Raw genomic sequence first — 19,176 nt, forward strand, 5'->3', positions numbered from 1 at the left:
CTTTGGGAGTTGCTTAAGAAATTGTGGCCCACATAGCACACAGAAATCAGGTATTTGTGTGTGTGACCTGGTATTTATTAAATATTGTGTAAATCTGCTTTCCTACAGTGATAAGATATGGTAGTTAAGAGCAATGCAGTACATTTGGACTCAAAAAAACCTGAGCTGAAACCCTGCACCTGCCCTCTAAATGCTGAATGACTTTGTTCTTTACATAACTTCTTTAATCTTAGCTTCTTTATCTATAAAATGGAGATAATACCTCTTTCAAAAGTCTGTGATAATGATTAACAGCATAGGTTCATACTCAGGAGCTTTTTTAGTATAATCTAAAACTGGCCCCCTTACTCAGAGATCAGGGAGAGACCAAAAAAAGAGACAGACCACTCCAGGTTGGTAGGTGGCAGTTTTACTAATAGCAAAGGGAACTTACATATGAGACTTGTCTTGTGCAGCAACAAAACGAATGGATCCCTGCACCCGCCCACCAAATCTTAAAAACTTTTAAAGAGGCCCTAATTGGGCTTAGTCATGTATACAGTCCAGGTTATTTTCAACATCATGTCACCATCTCAAAGCTAAGGCCTTGGAGCAGGCTCTAGGAGCCAGGAAGGCAAGTGGAACCCACATTCTAAGGACAGGGGAGAGGAAGAGGTGTCTCCCAAGTGCCAAGGTCCAGCTCACAGGTCAATTGGTGGTAACTTGTTTTTTTTAAATCACATTCCCCAACAAACATACTCAAAAAAGGACAGTAATGATCATGACTAAATCAAATGTATCATTTTGATGGATCACCTAAATTGAGACATTGCCTTAAATCAATGTGTTCTACCCCAATAATGAGGGTAGGAACCTCATTAATGAGGAACCCCAATAATGAGGAATAGATGTTGTTCCTGCATCACCACCAGCCAAGGAACAATCCAGTCAAAACTCCTAAAGGACATTAAACAATTTGCCCCAAGCTCTTCTTGTGGAAAAACTGAAATCATGTAAGTAAAAACTCATCCAACATATATGCACCATGTTGGCAGAACATCAAATTTAGTGTGAATATCACCCTTAGAACACTTGCCTATATAGACACTTAAAATTCAGATAGCTGTCCCTCCATAAGTGTGGTCTACTTCTTTTCTTCTAAACAACAAGGAATATCTAGTAAACATTAAAACTAAGGATACTATATCACCAAGCATGTAGAAAATATTTAATGCAGTTAAAAGAAGAAAACACAAATCCTTTATATTTCTACCACCAGTGACAGATACTGGTCACCCCTTGGCCTATAGTCTTCTAAATCTCCCTCATTTGCATCTGTGTATATATACAGACACAGCATATATATACATACATAATATATATATATAAACATAAAAATAAAATTATAGGCTACATACTCTTTTCTAGCCTGCTTTTTCATTAACACTATATTATGAACATTTTCTCATGTCAGTAAATCTTCTGTAATACCATTTTTTCTAATAATGTCATTCCTGATGGCCAAATTATATTCCATCATATGAATGTACCATAATCTATATGAGCAATGCCTAAATGTAAATTATTGCCAAGTTTTTGCTATTGAAATCAAACTGCTACTGTGGCCATATTATGTCTTTAGTTTTTTCCTATTAGTAATAAACTTTAACAGGGTGTTGTGTGGAAGTGTTGAATCACTACATTGTACACCCAAAACTAATATTATGCTATATGTTAATTAGAATTTAAATAAGACCTTAAAAATACTTTTTTGAAGGGTAGCCCCGGTGGCACAGCAGTTTGGTGCCGCCTGCAGCCCGGGTTGTGATTCTGGAGACCCGGGATCGAGTCCCACGTCCGGCACCCTGGGTGGAGCCTGCTTCTCCGTCTGCCTGTGTCTCTGCCTCTCTCTCTTTCTCTCTCTCTGTCTCAATAAATAAATAAAATCTTTAAAAAAAATACTTTTTGAAGATTAGAATTCCTAGTTTCAGTCTTTTGAAACCTAAATTAAGACTGATATATAAAATGGTTATTCTTACTCTCAGATTATATGGAGAAATGAAAGAAAAAAATTTAAATTATCCCTGGACAGTCTGCTATAAGTAATTTAAAATATTCAATCAGTCTGCTAATCATGTTTTAGAAAACCATTGTATGTTTTAGGGAATTTCATTAGAAAATTTAGTAAAACTCATGCTGATTTTCATTGTTTCTGGGAAAAAAATAGCCAGATTTATAACTTTTTATTTTGGTTCTTCACTTAAACATAAATGTTTTCAACACACCACAACTAGTATTATCTGTAGACATAAACTGTCATTGCATATATCTGTTCGATTTTTAAAATTAGGGTTGTGGGGCAGCCTGGGTGGCTTAGCAGTTTAGCGCTGCCTTCAGCCTAAGGCGTGATCCTGGAGACCCAGGATCGAGTCCCACGTCAGGCTCCCTGCATGGAGCCTGCTTCTCCCTCTGCCTGTGTCTCTGCCTCTCTCTCTCTCTCTCTCTCTCTCTGTGACTATTATAAATAAATAAAAATTAAAAAAAAAAAAGAAAGAAAAGTAGAACAAAGCCAGGAGCTTGCTTGGCTTCTGGAGTCTGATGGTCTAGTGGTTCTGCCACATACCTCCTGTGCAACTTTGGGTAAGCCACCTTTTCCAAGCCTTAGTCTCCTCCTCTGTAAAAAGTGGATGATGATAATACCATCCTCAAAAGGTTGTAGTTTAGACAAGCAGAGTTGGAGTAAGGGCAGTAATAAGCCAGGAAAATAGACAAAAGAAGACTAGTTAGAAAGCTATGGCCTCCTCTTCAAGGTCAGTGAAGTAGAGAGAATCAAAAGGAGCCCCTTTGAGAGTGAAGATTTAAAAAAAAAAAAAAAAACACCACAGTCTGAAGAGTTCAAATACAATATAAGGAAAAACGGTAAGATAAAGAAACACTACTCTTGTTTTCCTTCTCCTCATAAGTCAGCCAAAAGAAAAAGCAAAAGAAAGGGGAAAAATATCAAAAAAAGCAAGCAAGTTTTAAAACTTAAAAAATCTCAACGTCCTCATCAAAAGAAGATGACATAAGTAACTACTTTACCAAGTGCTTTGTGTTAAAAAGGTTCTTTTTAATTATGCTAAAATTATTCCAAAAGGGGATGGCATCTTAATATATAAGCTTTTTATTTGACTAGAAAATTTTGAGCATTATTGTGAAATTGTAATTAAAGTTAGTTGCTTTCAAATGTTAAGAATTGTTAAAGGCTATAGTTTGATTTTGTTCTTCCACTGCCAACTAACTGAATTTCATCATGCTTAAAATCACAATCTTAACACCCAAATCTGGACAAATGTGCACAGAACACATCCTATACACAGTCACATCCCCACACATAACAGCTGCCTAGAAGAGCAGCCCTGCACTTCCCAGGCCACAAATTCCAGCTTCCAGAGAATATTCTGAGGCACGTGTCAGCAAGCCCCAGCCTGTCCACCTGCTAGTAGGCCAAGCAGTTTGGAATTGAAGTGGATCTCACCAAGTTGCTGTGGACATCAGCATCTGTATTTGAATCTGCCTATAGGCCTCAAAGTGTATCTGAGAGACTCATGCTGGATGTTTCTGGGGACCACCACTGAAAAACACTTGCACCTGGCTTTCAGAACCTAATATCCAGCTCTTGAGGACATGGTACTCCATCTTGCCTGTCCAGGCTTACCATTTTGTTTTTTATTGTTCACCTTTGCTTCTGTCGAGCCTGTTCCTCACTGTCCTACCACAATTCATTGTCTGTCTCTGCTACACAGGTCATGCTCTCATTCTACTCCTGAGTCTACTCTTTTTCACTCTTTACCCAGTACTCCACAGGCATGCCTCCCTCTTCTCCCCACTCATCCTCGTTTGACCCAGTCTTTGGCTCAGTTTAATCCTGCCTCTTAAATAAAACCTTCTGGACACCTGAATTATCTTAAAACTCCAATTTTGCTTGTTTGTGTTCAGTGCCACACAGGTAAACATATAATTCTTTTCTAATTATTTTTTGTATGTTTTCTTTCTATTTCTCTAACCAGATTGTCAGCTCCTTGAGGGCAGGGGGGCCACAGTTTATTTCCTTGAATCTATCACCATGCCTAGTAGACCATAAACTAGGTTTTGAATAATTTCTCTGTTGCAGTTTTTACAGGTAGGGCAACTAGACCATCTCCTGAGAGAAGGATCTGACTACATTGGCTAGCCCATATTGTCTAACCCCTGGTAACCTCTTTTATTTATTATCTTCAGGCCATTGTCACTACAGGAATAGGGGGTGATGCAGCATTCTTGCCTTATGACAGGATGTTAACTTGATCTCTCCAACAAATAGGAAGAAAATGTTTAAAACACTGGATATTCTAAACTATTTTCATAAAAAAATACAGGATACCTAGAATCATAGAATCTTACAGTAGGAAGGGGCTTTGGTGTCCAACCTTTCCCCGCCTAGTACAAAAATTCCTTCAGTACTCTTTCTGACAAGCCTCAGTTTTCTATGTCTGACAAGAAAACCAAGTACCTTTTGAAAACTCATTTTAGATAAAAATAAATTTCATTGTCCTTTTAACCTGTTTCAGAATTTGTAAAGTATTGTGACTATCAATTACCACACCAGCTCTCATGAAGAAAGGTGGGTTTTAAAATACCAAAAGCTAGAGGGAGCAGCAAATCCTGTTAGTGGAGGTATTGCTGGTGCCCAATGAACTTCAACAGGGCTTGGAAACCCTCTTGGAGAGGAGGTTTAGTGAATTGTATAGGAGAGGACATCTTTAGCCAGAATTTAAACTCACACCTACTTTGCCAGATTTTGTCACTTCTTACACTGCATGTGATTTTTAATGCTGACCAGAGGTGATCCCATCCAAACAGCACTGTATCCAATTGTGAAACCCTCTAGCTCCTTCGGTATAACCCCTGAAAACTAAACATTCTGTAATTTGAATTTGTGACCCAGTTACCATGTGTCTCACAGTAAAGTGGATAGTGTATAACAAATAGCCAGAGACCACTTTGACTAAGTACCTATAACACATATGGCATGATAATCATTCATCATTTATATATATATATATATGTATACTCTAAGCAATAATTATTAAGTGCAAAGCAGTAGCAGCATATATAACTTGTACTTTCAAATATTTTCTTTGTTAAAAGACAATGGTATCAATAAACAGACCATTGATCAGAAAACAAATATTGATTTTTTAAATGTCTTGAACATGTACTCAACTATTAATGTTTAACAGTAATTCTTACATGTCCTTATTCATTTTCTTCTATGTCAGATAGGCTATACTTAATATAAAGACATAGAAGTCCTTTAAAGAGCTCTTTGGGGAAGAAGAAAAACTTCAATGGAAAATATGACAATTACATTATAGGAACATTGACTTTGAAGAATTATGTAGAATGCAATTTATTTCCTAATTCTGAACAATAATGCTATTCCAATGAGATATACACCCAGGAAACAAAAGATGCCCTCTTTTCCATATCCTGAAAGTATATCTATTTAAATATTAAAAAGTCTCAAGTAGTTACAGTGGAGATCTAAACATAGGATAAGTTCTTTAAGAGTCCAGGAAACTTAGGTTGGAAATATTATGCAGTGTGGACTAAGAAGATTAAGAATACACAAAGAATGTAGAAAGACCATTTGAAGTACACTTGAAAAAAATAAAATAAAAAAAAAAATAAAAAAAAATGAAGTACACTTGAGAGTTGGCCAGAAAGGTATGACATTTAGGCAGGTAGCAGTGGACATGACTACTTACAAGGGCCTTACCTGAGAGAATACAGAATGCTGCGGCAAGAGCTAAGATTCTGGATTCAGAGACACCTGGGTTAAGATCAGAAGCCCACCATTTATTATCTATATGACTTTGGTTCAGGTACACTATTTAATTTCCCTGTGTATCAGTTTCCTCATTCAGGATTGTTGTGAGGAACAGACCCAGCATACATCTGATGCATAGAAAGTACTCAGTGTCAGTCCCAACCTTCCCTGACCACTTAGCCTCTGTGGTACCTTCCTTGCAACAGAGGGTTCCACATCTCATACACAAGACGGACCCTCCAAGGACTGAAAAAAATGTTGGAAAAATGAGACAAGGATGCCTGGATGGCTCAGTGGTTGAGCATCCGCCTTCGGCCCAGGGCGTGATCCTGGGGTCCTGGGATCGAGTCCTGAATTGGGCTCCCTGCAGGGAGCCTGCTTCTCCCTCTGCCTGTGTCTCTGCCCCTCTCTCTGTGTCTCTCATGAATAAATAAATAAAATCTTAAAAAGAAAAAAAGAAAAACGAGACAAAAAGCCCATCTGACAAGTTCTCTGTATCTACATTTTTATATTACTAGTCCAGACCATTATTGTCCCATTCCTAGACTATAATAGCCTATTTTTCTTCCTGTGACTTTTAATCAATTTTTATCTTGCTTCCTTACTATTCAAAGCACAACTCATAGAATACCATTTTTGCTTAAAATGGTGTAACTTCTGTTTAAATCAAACACACCAGGGCCTATAAAGCCCTATGTGAGTTTACGCTCTGCTTGCTTTTCTGACTACGCTCCCTTCATCCTCCCCTTCATTTGTGAGCCTCAGCCTTACCTTTCTCTCCCAAGCATACTGAATTCGTTTCCTTCTCAGGCCTTTGCATATGGTGTTCCCTCTTGTGCTGGATTATGCTATATCAGCTTGGTTAACCTGGGAACTCTCTTTCCCAGAATCTTCTTCTGTGTGTGGTTCTAGGTCAGAATTAACCTAAGAGGCACTTATGTGAGATTTGGAAGGTGGAAGTGAGGAAATGGCCATTACTCTTGATTAGGTATAAGACAGACACAGTGTTATCCCAAGGATTCCAGCTTGCCCTTGTTCTCCTCCATGGTCAGTTCATCTTCATGACTGCTGGCCTTGTGACTAACTATGATCCCAAACCCCCCACCAAATACTTGAAGTTCACGCACAGAGGCAGTAGTTACACAGAAGCAACAGCTTCCTATAGGCCCCTAGCAGTCCCAGCGTGGAAGCTGAACAGATTTGGCTTTTTGGATTTTCTTAAAAGCTCTGACTTGTTCAGCTGTACCAGTGCTTCTGAAGGATTGATCAGTGAATCTTTCTCCAATTCCCTGAATACTCTCCCTGGCTTTTATACCCAAAGATCCTTCCTCATCTGTGAAAAGTCTGATTCCTATAGTAAACCTTTTATTCCCATAGTACTCAGATTGCCTCTGCTTCCCTGATACACCCGTGCTACTTTTTTTGCATGGCTGTTCCTACCTCATCATTTGAGTTTCAGCTTAAATGTCAGTCACTTCACAGAGTCTCCGTCCCTTCTCAACCTTAATGAAATAGCCATCTTGTCCCCAGACCCTCTCTATTGTAGTGCTTTCCAAAGTTGATGTGTGCACCCTCTGGGGTGGATTAAACAAGAATATTCATAACATTTTTTTTGTAAAAAAAATTAAAATAAAGAGAGGTGCCTGGGTGACTCAGTGGCTGAGCATCTGCCTTTGGCTCAGGTAGTGTTCCTGGAGTCCTGGGATGGAGTCCCACATCAGGCTCCCTGCCTCTGCTTCTGTGTCTTTCAGGAATAAATGAAATCTTTTTTAAAAATTTAAATAATAAGAAAGCTGAAGAGTTTTTATAAATCTGTGAACTCAGCTGTTGATACTGGCAGCTTCACTGGATGCATTTGTCAGGTGGTCATGTGTTACATGGAGATTTCCTGCAGAAAAAATGAGACATCCACAACTGGAAGGCATTGACATATGTCATTCAGTCACTTCCAGTGCATTGAAATGATGGATTGCCACTTATGTGGGCACAATCTTCTCTGGCTAACTCTAAACTACAACCGGGATTATGAGGATTATAAAATAGAGTGCTAACTGAGGCAACCTTCACAAAATGGGCAAGTGGCTTCAAAAGATTCCTACTAAGAAATTCATATGGAAGATAACACTAAGAATGCAAATATAAACTAACAAAAGAAGGACGCCTGGGCGGCTCAGTGGTTGAGTGTTTGCCTTTGGCTCAGGTCATGATCCCGGGATCCTAGGGGGAGCCTGCTTCTCCTCTGCCTATGTCTCTGCCTCTCTCTGTGTCTCTTATGAATAAATAAATAAAATCTTTAAAAAAATAAACTAACAAAAATAAAACACACATGCAAAGGATGCCTGTTATAATTTTATCTAGAGGGACACACAATTTTAAAGATCTGATAACTATTGTCTGTTTCATTCTCTTTTATCACAATCTGATAAATCAAACCTCATCACAATCTGAGATTATCTTTTAAAAATATTTATGTAGTTATTGCCTATCCCCCAACCCCACCACAAACACTAATTTGAGTTTCTTGACTACAGAAAATTTCCTCTTCACCACTGTATCCACAGTGCCTAGAGCAGTGCCTGACACCTAGGAAGTACTTAATATGTATTGGGTTTTGTTTTTTTTTTTTGTTTTTTTTTTTTTACTTAAATGACATGTTTCACCCTACATTTTCTTCCAGGCCTTTCCCAAATTAATCTCAACTACTCTTGCCACTATTGTTTAAATTTACCATGCTTACTTCTATCTTCAGCTTTGTTGATGCTCTTTTATTCAGCTGCTCCCCTCACTCTTCATCCCCATCTGACTCCCACCCAATTCATGATGCAAATCTTGCTTTCCCATCCCACTCAGTACTCCATCCCAGAATGCTCCTAGACTACTGTGACTACCCTGTCATAAATTTTAACAATAAGAACTGTTCCCTGAACTCAGGACAGAGCTGCCAGGCAGGAGTGCTCACTTTGGACTGTGAAGTGAGAAAGATAAACAGTTCTTTCTTTAAGTAGGGAATCCATATAATTTATCATCCAAACTGAGACACCTGTGAAAATAATCACATGGCACACTTGTGTAAACAGATCAGTTGCTTCACTGAGACACCTGCACCCCAATGTTTATAGCAGCAATGTCCACAATAGCCAAACTATGGAAGGAGTCTCGGTGTCCTTCGACAGATGAATGGATAAAGATGTGGTCTATATATACAATGGAATATTACTCAGCCATCAGAAAGGACCAATACCCACCATTTGCTTCGACTTGGATGGAACTGGAGGGTATTATGCGGAGTGAAGTAAGTCAGTCGGAGAAGGACAAACATATGCTTTCACTCATACAGGGAATATAAAAAATAGTGAAAGGGATTATACGGAAAAGGAAGGGAACTGAGTGGGAAAAATTAGGGAGATAAACCATGAGAGACTCCTAACTCTGGGAAATGAACAAGGGGTAGTGGAATGGGAGGCAGGCAGTGGAATGGGAGGCAGGCAGGGGAATGGAGTGACTGGGTGACGGGCACTGAGGGGGGCACTTGATGGGATGAGCACTGGGTGTTATACTATATGTTGGCAAATTGCACTTCAATAAAAAATATACATATAAAAAAAAGAACTGTTCCCTGATTTAAAATTTAAATTATTTTGCTATACCAGAAAGCAGTTTGTATCTGAACAAAGTTTTTATATTAGAGAAAGTGGTAAATAAATCAGTAAAATATTTAGTCTGTAAACTTTACTTTTGAATTTAAATGCCAGTGATCTCTAGGTCAGTTCATTGAAAAAGCTATCTAAGATTTCTTTATCTTTCCTGGGAAAACAGAAAGCTGCTTTCTTCATAGAAAGGAAGATACAGGGAGAGACTGCAATTACAGATACTTAAAAAAAAATTTTTTTTGGCCTGTATAGAGAGAAGATGAAATTAAGTGATAGGGAAGAAAAGCAACCTTCCTTGCTGATAGAGTTAGTTACCTTGTTGGTAGTCACTGGGCGAAGAGATCATTTGAAGCATTTTGATGCCAAGTTATTTTACAGTTCCCACAAGGATTTTTGAGCCAACATTTTAAGGAAGTAAGTAAATCACAAAGAAGCCATCAAATCTAAGTTTGTGAATAACATTATGAACTGGACCAAACTGATAAAAGATTAGAGGAAAGATGTCAAATCATCATAACTATTTGCTTTCTTTAAAAGCTTGCTTTATGATTGAAGAAATTTCATACTTTAAATATACTATTTTATTATACTGTTTCAAGTTGACTGTTTTCATAGAGAATTTGTTTCACTTTTAAAAAAAAGGAGGGGAGAGTTGCTGGTGCCCCCATCTGGAGGGAACGAGGCCGTGGCCTCTACCTTCTGTGTGGAGCACAGAACCGATTAGGCCCAGCCACCTACCACAGCCTTTCTTAACCACCAGACAACTGAACTTCCTCCAGAAGGAGGAACTGAACACCAAAATCTGTAATTATGAGAGGAGAAATGTCAAAATAAACCATATAACAGGAAAAAGAAGTTTTGTTACTTAAAAGTGTGATCAAATCACTTCTATAACATTATCAACAGCAGAATTTACCTCAGGGCAGACAGAGGCCTCTAGTTTGGAGCCTTTGATTAGGGCCTGATTGGCATAGGAGTTTTTATCGAATGGAAACTAAAGCAAAAGTGAGCTAAATTTATCTGAATGATAAGGAAACAGGAATTATCTCTGGCAGTTAGGAAGGCTGTTGGGGATCCTGGAACAGCAAAAAGAGAGGCAGTAGAGGGAGATGGGAAGGGGACAGAAGGCTGGAGTAAAAGGTAAAGAAGAACAGTGGGAAGTTTCCTGTGGTGGGATGACCAGCTTTAAAACACTGCTGTGTGGGGCATCTGGGTGACTCAATGGTTGAGCATCTGCCTTCGGCTCAGGTTGTGATCCCAAGAATCCCGGGATCGAGTACCACATCAGGCTCCCTGCAGGAAGCCTGCCTCTCCCTCTGCCTGTGTCTCTGCCTCTGTGTGTCTCTCATGAATGGATGAATAAAATCTAAAAAAAAAAAAAAAAAAAGAAGAAGAAAAAATTTGCTGTGTAACATTTGGTTTTAAATGTGAGGCTTCCTAGGACTCTGGAAATATTGGGAAACAATGAAAATATTGGATTTCTCATTGGTGGAATAGAGGCTTACATCACCCTACTTGGATACTGAAGGTAAATACAGAAGGCTAGAGCACTTTGGGGCCACTTGGGTTATATGGCAGCCACGGAAGTGTGCTGCGCAGATCACCATGCAACAAAGTTCACTGTTCAGCTACAAAGAAGGCAGTTAGCTGCAGAGCCTCTAGCTGTCACAGCTTGGCTCACACCAGATTTCAGGCCATGGTCTTACATGGTCTTCCAGCCAATCAGAGTATGAAAAGAATACTAGGGCCTGGCCATGTCATGTCTGCCAAGTGCAGGACTCACCTTCTGGGTGGTTTTTAATCAGAGCTCCCCACTAGGTTGACTAAGACTTAGTCAGATCTGCATCAGTCTGAGGCAGTGTCTGCCCCAATTCTGCTGCTGCTCTTTTATTTTTGTAAGGGTTACCTTCTATAAAACTCTGGCACATCCAATTCTGTCTCAGTGCCTGCTTCCCAGAGAACCCAAATGACACAGGTTACATATACTGTTTATTTTGATCACTAAATGTTAGCTGCTATTACCTTATTATTCCCTCCTACAACCCCAAACACAGACTTTTAACACTGGGAGAAACCTTACAGATGGAACTACAACCAAGATTCTGGAAATGAAGATATTACTGGTCTGCCACACATTGGCCAAGTACTTTCGACAAGTCCCATGGCCTCTCTGAGTAGAAGACTACTTCTCTGGTCTTAGGTTATTTTGATAGCTAATTTTCTACTGAGGTAGAAATTAGAAGCTGCCAAAACAGTTTCATTATTTCTCCATTTCCTATCACATGAATTGCTAAGTAATATCCAGGTAGTTCCTACATTGCTCCATTCCTCTGCCTGAAAGTAAGAGTCTCCAATTGTCCAGTTACCCTATGTGGGTCTCTCAGGTTCAGGGCAGACAATAGAAGGGATGCTATTCCTTTTATAACTGAGAAGAACATTCACAATTCTTCCTGCAGCATCCTTGGTGTCATCTGAAACCTGCATCCTTTACCCAGAGATCAGGGTAAAGATCAGGGTAAAGAGAGAGACCCAAGAAAGAGGTAGGTCACACCAGGTTGGTAGGTAGCAGTTTTTGTTTGTTTTAAAGATTTTATTTATTGGAGAGAGAGAGAAAGCAGAGCGAGAGAGTGAGCCCTGGGTGGGGGGAGTGGCAGAGGAAGAAGCAGACTTCCCACTGAGCAGAGAGCCAGACTCAGGACTCTATTCCAGGACCCTGGGATCACAACCTGAGCCAAAGGTAGATGTGCAACCAGCTGAGCCACCCAGGTGCCCAGTAGGTGGCAGTTTTAATAAGCAAAGGGAACTTAGACACTAGGCTTGTCTTGGGTGGCAACAAGATGAATGGATCTCACACCTGCCCACCAAACCAAAATTGAGTTCAGTCACATATACTGTGCAGGTGTTCTCAACATCACACCATTATCTCAAGCCTATGTCCTTAGAGCAGCCTCTGGGAGTTGGAAAGACAAGTGGAACCCATATTTCTGGCAGGAAAGGAAGCAAGGAACCTCCTATCTCCCAGCTCCAGCTCACAGGTCCAATGGAAGGTTCATCTTTCAGTGGCCTTCCTAAATAGGAAAGGAGAAGTGTTCTCATCCTTCTTATTAGTTCCTGAAATATGTAAGATCCTTGAGGTTGTGGATCCTTGAGGATATCTCAACACAACCTTCATATTATTTGGGCTAGAGAGAGATTTGTTTTTTCCGAATTTTTATAGAAAGAAAAAAAAAAAGCAAGGATAATTTATCAGCAAAGAAGTAGAGAATTTACACATACTACATGTTTTCTCCCCTGTTAACACTAGTCTTTTTTTCCCCAGAGAGGAGAAATAGACATCCTAAAGACACCGATTCTGTTCATAATGATCTTTTTTGAATTTATTTAAATTTAATTTGTAACCTGTCTTCTAAAAGGGACCCCAAAATCTTTTTATACCTTCCTAAAACAAATCCAAAAAACTAGCCACAGCCTATTATATTTCTCATGTGATGGAAAATTATGTATAATGGTATCAGAACACCTTGGGCCCAAGATGGGCATTTTCCTAATGGGTTCCTATGACAATGAAAATCAGGAACATTAATAGTCTTTACATTGTCTAAATTAACCCAGCAGTAACAGCAGATCTTACAGATTAAGGCAATGAACTGCGTTGGTTTCATCTGGCACACCCAAGAAATCTGGCAAAAGAATAAGAACCAGTCTCTGTTTCTTTATCCTTTATGAGATTAAATATTGATAATGTGCAGTGATTTATCTTCAAAGGAGCTATTTCCCCACTATCACAAAATCACCAATATCTTTCAAAACCAACTAAAATGTTATCACCCTTTGAAGTTTTAAGTATAAACACATAAAAAGTAAAAAACCATCAGATGGTTCTTGAGGAAGATTTTGACATAAGAACTTGGCTGTTGTTATTTCAAAGATAAAAGCAGAAAGATAGAGGAACTAGTCCCTGCTGGACCTGGGGTTGATATATTTGTCCAGGGGCAGACCCAACAGTTCTCACCGTCCATTGAAGGAGGGGTGGTAGTGGAAATAAGGAACAATGAAAACTTACATTAACCTTGAAAAGAACTTTGCTGTTGAGTTTGTTTGTGGTCATTTTATCAAATGATAGAATTTTCTTGCTTTAAAAAAAAAGCATGAGCTCCCTCCAGTGGCTACTCCAATAGTTTCTAAAATCAAGATATTTTAATTAGAAAAGGACTCACACACACCTGGCTTTTCTGAACATGATTGATATTATTGGCTTCTAACAAGAGAGAAAATAATTAGAATTCACATGTTAGTCAGTTACTAATCTTGAAGTAAATTTTGCTGGTGGATGTATATTTTAAGTTTTTACTTTAATAAATCAAATCACACAACTGAAGAGGTAGAAGGCACTACAGATTGTGTATCTGTTCATCCAACAAATATTAACCGATTACCTACTATGTGTCATACATTGGTCTAATTGTGGAGGATTGAGCAGTAAACAAAACAAAGTCCTCATTAAATTCATCCTCTAGTGGCAGAGAGACAGACAACAAAAAATTAAGCTAGTAAATACATACTAGGCCAGAGCCTTATAAGAGCTATGGAGAAAAATAGAGCAGAAGGGAGTAAGCAGTGGGAGGCAGGATAGGAAGTCAGGGAAGTCATCTTGTCACCTTGATAACAAGATGTCTCTTGAGTGGAGACCTAAGGCAAGTGAGGGAGCAAGACTTGTGGTTCTTATGTCAGAGTAGGCACCTGTTGTGATGAACACTGGGTGTTATATGTGATGAATCACTAAATTCTATATCTGCAACCAAGATTATACAACATGTTACCTAACTAGAATTTAAATAGAAACTTGAAATCAGGGATGCCTGGGTGGCTCAGTGGTTGAGCATCTCTTTTAGTTCAGGGTGCGATCCCCGGGATTGAGTCCCACATCAGGCTCCCCACAGAGAGCCTGCTTTTCCCTCTGCCTGTGTCTCTGCCTTTCTCTCTCTGTCTCTCATGAATAAATAAATAAAATCTTAAAAAAAATAAATAATTTCAGAAAGTCTTTTAAAAACTTGAAATCATAAATGAATTAATTAATGCAAATGTATTTCTGTGAGAATTTTAAAAAGAAAACAACTCTAAAAATAAATAAATAAATCTTAAAAAAAGGGGGGGGGGCACCTGGGTGGTTCAGTCAGTTGAGCATCTGACTCTTCATTTCTTGATTTTGGCTCAGGTCATGATCTCAGGGTCCTCAAGCTCTGTGTTGGGCTCCATATTCAATAGTGAATCTGCTTGAGATTCTCTCTCCCTGGCCCTCTGCTCCTCCCCACCACATTCGCACTCCTGTACAGGCTTGCTCTCTCTCTCTCAAAATAAATACATTTTTTAAAAAAAAGGAAACAGCAAGTGTGAAGGACTTGAGGGGTGATACATTGAAGGTAGGAGGCTATTTTGCCTGGGGCTGAGTGGACAAAGGGGAGTGTGATGGGAGAGGAGAAAGAAGCTTGGGATCAGATTATGTATGGCCTCCTCTGCCACTGGAGGACATTAGCTTTAAAGCTGAGGGCGTGATCCTAGAGTCCCGGGATCAAGTCCCACGTTGGGCTTCCTGCATGGAGCCTGCTTCTCCCTCTGCCTGTGTCTCTGCCTCTCTCTCTCTGTGTCTCTCATGAAATCTATCTATCTATCTATCTATCTATCTATCTATCTATCTATCTATCTATCTGAGGAGAGAAGTTGGAGGAGCAACCAGATCAATTTAAGGGTCCCTCTAACCACCACTATAAGAACATACATAATGAGGGGCTAGGGAAGAAGCAGAGTCAAAGCTGTCAAAGGCCAGTTACCAAACTTGTTTCCAGAAGGAGTGAGAGACCAACTGTATCCAATACTGCACCTAAGATAAAGATTGAAACTGACCATTGAACTTAGCAACAACAAGGTGATTGGTGATCTTGATAAAAAGTTTTAGTGGAATGGTGGAAGCAAAGGATGGTTGGCAGTTTCTTAAAAAGTTAAATAAAACCTATCATATCATCCAGCCATCCACTCCTAGGCACTTATCAAGAGAAATGAAAATGTATGTCCACATAAAGACTTGAACAGAAATATTGATAGCCAAAACCTGAGAACAATTCAAATAGTCAATAGGTAAGTGGACAAGTAAATTGCATTATAGTCATATGATTAAATGTTACTCAAGAATAAAAGGAATGAATTATTGATATACATACACAACATGGATGCATTTCAAAATTATTATGCTAAATGAAAGAAGTCTGACACAAAAGAATAATGGGTGGCTCAGTTAGTTAAGCGTCTGCCTTTGACTCAGGTCATGATCCCAAAGTCCTGTGATTGAGCCCCCATCGGGTTCCTTGCTCAGTAGGGAGTCTGCTTCTCCCTCTGCCCCTCTCCCGCTTCTGCTCTTTTGCTCAAATAAATAAATAAAATCTTAAAAAAGAAGAAGAATGTAGGATTCCATTTGTATAAAATTTCTGCAAATGCAATCTTATCTACGGTGACAGTAAGCAACAGCGTGTTTGTCTGGGGATGGTGGAGGCCAAGGAAACTTGGGGATATCTTCATTATCTTGATGGTAATAATGGTTTTGTGCATGCATACACACACATCAAAACTGATGAAATTGTACACTTTATGGCCAATTTCTCATACACTAATTACATCACATCTTAATAAATCTGGAAAATAAATACATGATCACAAAAAAATAAAGGATGGGATCTCCTGTGGAAGCAGAGGTATTGACCTCAGATGGGCTCAAAGAAATATCACCACCACATGAAACCCATCATCCCCAAATATTATTGTTTTGTATCAGTGAATAGAGTATATTTAGCATCAATTCAATGGAAAATTTCAATTGATCATCATATAGATCATACCTCCATATGACAATGTAACAGTCATGAGGTTGGAATGAGAATGGCTTTGTTCAATACTCTCATTTTACGAGGATATATTCCCTAAGGAATTCCACAAATCTCTTATGGAAGTTACTACCTGTCTCAATTTGAGTTAGTTTCTTTGTTCTCTGTGTATCATCCCTCCAGCATATCAAAACTTTATACAGCTTTCAAGACCTATCTCAAGTACACCCATCTTCATGAAACTTTTCCTTACTTCTCAAAACAACCATAATCTCTCCTTCCTTTATCTCCTTCCTTTAATATCTCCTTCCTAATCTCTCAAAGCTTCATTGTACCCAGCCAAAATACTCCTTGGTAGGACTACCCATCTCACTAAGTTCTGACCAAGAAGATAAATGTATTACATTGTTTGGAACTTCTATAAAGCTAATTCAGCTGGGAGGTGAACCCATTTGCGCTTCCACACCCTCTTTCCTCCTACTGTTTGTAGTAGAGATTTAATGGCTCAAGATGTGTTCAAACTGCTGTCTGGAATATCATAACCCACCCCACCCAAAAGGCGCCCCAAATAAAAATATAAGAAGAGTGTGCTTCTAATGCAATCAAAACTTAAACCAGCCCCCAGTCTTGGTGCCTTTAATAAAGAGATATTTATTCCATTTGAATCCAGATGATTTGATCCATTTTATAATTACTATAGGGTCTCTTCTGCAAAGGTATTAAGGAGATTTTCTTTCCTAGAATAATTCATTTCAAGTTAAAAGTTATTTGGGATCAGAAAAAGATGGAAAGTTCCTTTGCCAATTCAAGACTAAATATAGAAATGAATATGGAGTTTTCTTTTTTTTTTAAATATTATTTATTTATTTATTCATGAGAGAGACACAGAGAGAGGGAGAGACACAGGCAAAGGGAGAAGCAGGCTCCACACAGGGAGCCCAATGTGGGACTCCATCCCAGGACCCTGGGATCACAACCTGAGCCAAAGGCAGACGCTCAACCACTGAGCCAACCAGGCGTTCCTAGAGTTTTCTTGATGTTAATCTGGCTCATATACATTAAACATATGCAGATTTGTTTAATATTTAAAAATATTGTTTAATATTTTAAAAATACATATTCAGTTAGTCATTCTCAGCCTTAGTTTTCTCATGAACAAACTTATATGCCCTCCTTAGATGAGCACAGAAAGCTTTTCATCATTAGGATATCATAACCTCAGCTGACTCACTTTTCTCATCTCCTTCCCTGCTGTATTACTCTCCTCCTAACATTTAATCACACCAAACTTCTAGCTATCCCTTAAATCCACCAGATTTTTTTTCTTTCTTTCTTTCTTTTTTTAATGTAGAAAGCCTTTCTTTCCTTCCTCCAGAAAAACTCTTCATCTTTCAGGATTTCAATCAACTAGTACCATAACTATGAAACATTCTGGTTCCTCTAGACTGGGTTGTCCTTTCCATGGCTTCCACTGCTCTACTGTAAGAACATTTTTATTCATTTTAAAAGTGCTTGTCTATTTGTCTCCCTTTTCAGTCTATGACTACCCTGAGGACAAATGCCCATGCTTCATTTATTTTTGTATTCCTTGTACCTACCCTACTGCCTGACATATAGATGGCAAACAAAAGTTTGTGAAATGACCTCAGTGTTCTATTCTTGTCATATTTTTGTGATTAAAGAGTCATAGTACATAAGTTTATGACTTTGATAGGAATTCTATTAAATAATTTCAAATTTTTTTCAATATATTTCATTTTTAGGACACTTTTCCTAATACAACCTAATCAAAAACGTTTTTTAAATCTAAATCTATGAATGGGCTTTTTAAAAAAACTTATTTACTCATTTAAGCCATCTCTACACCCAAGGTGGGCCTTGAACTCATGACTCTGAGATCGAGAATCCCCAGCTCTACAGACTTAGCCAGCCAGATGGCCCTCCGAATATGCTTTAAAAAGAGAAAAAAATATTGTTTACATTTACCCCTTAATAACTTAACAAGTATGTGACTCAATGATTAATAAAGAGAATAATCATTTTCCAAACATAGCTGAAAAATAATGGTGGTTTGCACAACATTCTTGATTCTGTTTGTGCTCAGGTGATTATAGAGTTCTCATTCTATTCAGTTCTTTTTTTTTTTTTTTTTTTTTTTTTTACTTTATTCAGTTCTGTGATGACCTGGACAGAAATGAAGTTGGTGTTTTGTAAATTTTTTTGAAATTTATTTAATAATCTCTACACCAATGTAGGACTTAAACTCACAACCCTCAGATCCAGAGTAGCAGGTGCACCTAAAATTGTTTACCTTAAGCAGAAGAATACCACTGCCCCTCTATTAATGCCAGACCAGTTACCAGATGATAGATAGCTATGAGGTTTTTTTGTTTTTTTGTTTTTTTGTTTTTTTGTTTTTCCATCTGGTTACAATCAAAACTGCCTGGGCTGAAATCCCAGCTCCCACACCAGCTATGAATTTGGGCAATCCATTTGTCTGAGCCTATCTCCTCCTCTGTAAAGTGCAGATAATTATAGTACCTAATTTAGAGCGCTTTTCTGAGAAATAAGCTGATACAAATGAAGTGCTTGCAACAGTGCCTGGCAGAGTGAGTGATGGGGCATATTTTTGTATCAACACCTTAACTCAATCATTCATTCATTCATCACACTTGCTTTTGCACACCATGAAATTGTAGAAATGTGTTCTCTTCGAATAACCCGCATCTGATTATAAAACTCTGGCTGAAGAATACTTATAGGATCATAACAACATCCTTTAAAAGATTTTAACGGGTTGTCCTTTAAATACAAATTAATTTGC

The sequence above is a fragment of the Canis lupus genome, chromosome 32 (genome assembly GCF_011100685.1).
Source record: "Canis lupus familiaris isolate Mischka breed German Shepherd chromosome 32, alternate assembly UU_Cfam_GSD_1.0, whole genome shotgun sequence".
NCBI classification, from domain to species: domain Eukaryota; kingdom Metazoa; phylum Chordata; class Mammalia; order Carnivora; family Canidae; genus Canis; species Canis lupus.